Below are 4,515 nucleotides of genomic sequence, written 5' to 3'. Positions count from 1 at the left end.
CTCTTTCTAATTCTGAAGGTGGTAGGGTTAAAATACAGGGAGCGAAAGGATATTGACAATTTGTACAGAAACCAGATGGCAGTTATAAGAGTCGAGGGACATGAAAGGGAAGCAGTGGTTGGGAAGGGAGTGAGACAGGGTTGTAGCCTTTCACCGATGCTATTCAATCTGTATATTGAATAAGCAGTAAAGGAAACAAAAGAAAAGTTCGGAGTAGGTGTTAAAATCCATGGAGAAGAAATAAAAACTTTGAGGTTCGCCGATGCCATTGTAATTCTGTCGGAGACAGCAAAGGACTTGGAAGAGCAGTTGAACGGAATGTACAGTGTCTTGAAAGGAGGATATAAGATGAACAACAAAAGCAAAAGAAGGATAATGGAATGTAGTCGAATTAAGTCGGGTGATGCTGAGGGAATTAGATTTGGAAATGAGACACTTAAAGTAGTAAAGGAGTTTTGCTATTTGTGGAGCAAAATAACTGATGATGTTCGAAGTAAAGAGGACATAAAATGTAGACTGGCAATGGCAAGGACAGCGTTTCTGAAGAAGAGAAATTTGTTAACATCGAGTATAGATTTAAGTGTCAGGAAGTCTTTTCTGAAAGTATTTGTATGGAGTGTAGCCATGTATGGAAGTGAAACATGGACGATAAATAGTTTGGACAAGAAGAGAATAGAAGCTTTCAAAATGCGGTGCTACAGAAGAATGCTGAAGATTAGATGCGTAGATCACATAACTAATGAGGAAGTATTGAATAGGATTGGGGAGAAGAGAAGTTTGTGGCACAACTTGACCAAAAGAAGGGATCGGTTGGTAGGACATGTTCTGAGGCATTTAGGGATCACCAATTTAGTACTGGAGGGCAGCGTGGAGGGTAAAAATCGTAGAGGGAAACCAAGAGATGAATACACTAAGCAGATTCAGAAGGATGTAGGCTGCAGTAGGTACTGGGAGACGAAGAAGCTTGCACAGGATAGAGTAGCATGGAGAGCTGCATCAAACCAGTCTCAGGACTGAAGACCACAACAACAGTACCCCCTCTTTTCTTTGTCCCACACTTGTACAGTTATTAACGAACTATAGAAAGAGGAAGTTGCAACGCCTAGCACAGCACAAACACGTCTGCGGTACATCAGTTCGACATCCGCTGCAATTCCCACACGAACAGCCTCTTTGCTTTCTGCACTTCTTGATCTCAGCTGTATGTTATACTTGACCCGTAAGACTTGCTGACACTGCAGTTAGTTTTACACGGTAGATCGATTATAACAGAGTTTGAGGAACACGAACATGGTACGCTGTAGATGCATTCACTGATACGTCATCTGCAGGTCCAAATGCAAAAGAAATGTCTATTTCTGCTCTGGAAGAGTGGAAAAATGGTGAAATATGAAGGTTACTAAGGTGTTTGGACCTTCTTAAACCGTGTGGTTCTTGAACTGAATGGACTACCACCCAGCGTGACATCTGGCAATAAAGTTGTGAGTTCTGTAGTCCAGTTGCCACAATAACGAGCCAAACTAGCGAGGCGAGGGCCATTTTGGCTCAGTCCTAGGTTTTTAACAGTTGGTTCAACCGATTCATGTTAATAAAAACGGTTCAAATGGCTCTAAGCACTATGGGACCTAACATCTAAGGTCATCAGTCCCCTAGACTTAGAAACTACTTAAACCTAACTAACCTAAGGACATCACACACATCCATGCCCGAGGCAGGAGTCGAACCTGCGACCGTAGCGGCCGCGTGGTTCCGGGCTGAAGCGCCTATAACCGCTCGGCTACCGCGGCCGGCGATTCATATTAATAATATAAAAAGATCACATACAAGTTTATAATACAGGCAGCCACAGCCGGTGGAATTCAAAGTAAACTGAACTTGAATGAAACCGCAGACTGCTGTCTGTTAATTGGTTATTCACAACCCATTTCTTTGCGTTCAAGCAGTATCTTGAGGTGGTTAGTAGTGCCACATAGATTAGCACATGGAGATGCCTCCAACATTCGTAGTCACAGACTCCAAACACATGAAGACGGAAAGTCGTCAACAAGTAATAACCGGCAGAGCACCGGGGAAAATAGTGGAGGAGATGAGGCACAGTAACAAGCTAGTCGGAACAGAGTGTGGACATAAGATTGCAGTAGACCCCATTTATAACGGCAAACCCTATAATTGGTTGTCGCGAGGGTACAGCACTGCAGTGTCCCGTACGACTACACAGCATACAGTAACGTTAAAAAAAATAGACGTCAACGTATTTTCATTGTTAGCCTTCCTTCCCTCTGCACTCTCTTGAAAATTTCCTTGCCTTTAATTTGTATGTTTGACGCCGATAATATTTTGTAAACACAATTTGTCTAACGTCGTTTTAATGCTGCGATTTATTGACAGCTGGGCTGTTGCTGGGAATATGTTACATGTGTTATTGAGTTTCCCTGTTCTAATGTATAAAAGCAGTTACATTTTGATCAGTATTGGAAATGAAACTATGAGATGGTGCTCCAAGTTGGTAATATGTTCGTTCTTGCATCAGAGTCGCGGCCACTCCACTATTTATCTGCTTAAAATCTGACATCCTGGTCTATGCTGGAAGGTGAAAATGCAATTTTGCCAGTAGATGAAAGCCGAGAAGGAATTAAACAGTTACGAGACCGACATCCATTTGCATGTACTGGACAACAGATGCAGTGTTTTCTTCTGTCTCTGGCATGTTGCGGAATGGGCAAGAGGAACGAATGTGCCGTAAAAGAACTCGAAGCGTGATGAATTCCCGAAACGACGCGTGAGTTATTTTGGCTACAGCGGAAACGGCATTGAGGACAGGTCTTTCTGCCTAGCTCAGCCTGGTCGTTTGTTGACTCACTCTGGCTGCTATGACAAAGTTGCCTTCTTGATGTTTGGTCTGGCATTAGGGAAACAATGTTATGTTGATCGACAAGCAGGACGTGCGTTGTGGCCTATGTTTTCTGTCTCCGCGTCGTACTGTGGTTGTTTATCCCTATCTTTCACGGCTTCAGATTTTTAAAGATTTCGTCTAAAGCAGAGTTCGCTGATGTAAAAGATTTAGCTGAATTAATCCATCCGTATAAGATTCTTGGTAGCTGTGGCACAAAACATTACATTTATGGGGAAGACAAGCAATCCGTGAGCTATACGTTTGCTCCAGCTGTTTATTGCATTGGCGGATTATTAATCGGGAAGAAACAAAGTATGTTTAACTACAGAGTTTGGCCATTATAATTTCAGTACCATGAAGGATAGTAAATAACAGAATTTTAGTTACTGTGCGCATAGAGTGTAGCAGGAAAATAATTTGTAGGTGATTTCGGTAGCCGGCCGGAGTGGCCGTGCGGTTCTAGGCGCTACAGTCTGGAACCGAGCGACCGCTATGGTCGCCGGTTCGAATCCTTCCTCGGGCGTAGATGTGTGTGATGTCCTTAGGTTAGTTAGGTTTAATTAGTTCTAAGTTCTAGGCGTTTGATGACCTCAGATGTTAAGTCGCATAGTGCTCAGAGCCATTTGAACCATTTGATTTCGGGATGTTGTACGCTGTGTGAAATTTAATACACAGTACTACCACCGCTGACACGAACAATGGCTCTAACCCGGCTAGACACTGAGCTGAAATGAGCTTCGATGACCTCCACAGTTACGTCATTTCATGCAGCTTCGGGACCAATGAGATATACGGGCGCTCTGGCGTACATCACAGCACGTCACTACAGGTCTTACGAGTTGCAACGACGCTTCCAGTGGGGAGCGACTTACTATTCAAGTTAGAATTATATTAATGCCGTCAGCTGCACACGGGCGTTGATATAGATCAACGGGGACAGGTGAAAATGTGTGCCCCGACCGGGACTCGAACCCGGGATCTCCTGCTTATATGGCAGACGCTTTATCCATCTGAGCCACCGAAGGCACAGATGATAGTGCGCCTGCAGGGACTATCTCGCACACATGTACCCCAGTGTTTGTGGGGTAGAGTAATGGTGGTGTATTCGTACGTGGAGAACTTGTTTGCGCAGCAATCACCGACATAGCTGAGGCGGAATAATAAGGGGAACCAGCCCGCATTCGTCGAGGCAGATGGAAAACCGCCTAAAACCATCCACAGACTGCCCGGTTCACCGGACCTCGACACAAGTCCGCCGGGCAGATTCGTGCCAAGGACCAGGCGCTCCGGAAAGCCGTGCGTTGGTCCGCTCGGCTAACCGGGCGGGCTGCGTCACCTTACTGGGATGGCCTGTATGCCCGCATGATACCACTCTACTGATCGATGTCGGAGCCAACGTCTTGCTGCATCAATAACCTCCCCATTATCCACATGCTGCTTCCCAAGGAATGCATCATCCTTCATTGGACCAAACAGATTGAAGTCGGCAGGTTCGCGATCTGGGCTGGAGGGTGGGTGAGGAAGAACAATCCAATGAACTTTTGTAAGATCCTCTCGGTGTGCAGATTTGTGTGAGGCCTTACGTTGACATGGAGAAGGAGAAATTCGTTTGCATTTTTGTG

General features: G+C 45.0%; 1 non-coding gene across 1 annotated transcript; it reads right to left on the bottom strand.

Moving 5' to 3' along the window:
* Positions 1 to 3,844: 3,844 nt before the first annotated feature.
* Trnai-uau (transfer RNA isoleucine (anticodon UAU)) lies at positions 3,845 to 3,919 on the bottom strand. Its single transcript has one exon. It is a non-coding gene; the product is annotated as a tRNA-Ile (tRNA).
* Positions 3,920 to 4,515: the final 596 nt, after the last annotated feature.

Source organism: Schistocerca gregaria, chromosome X, assembly GCF_023897955.1.
Source record: "Schistocerca gregaria isolate iqSchGreg1 chromosome X, iqSchGreg1.2, whole genome shotgun sequence".
Classification (NCBI taxonomy): Eukaryota; Metazoa; Arthropoda; class Insecta; order Orthoptera; family Acrididae; genus Schistocerca; species Schistocerca gregaria.
The sequence above is the reverse complement of the archived record's forward strand: the minus strand, read 5'-3'. Positions and strand labels throughout refer to the sequence as shown.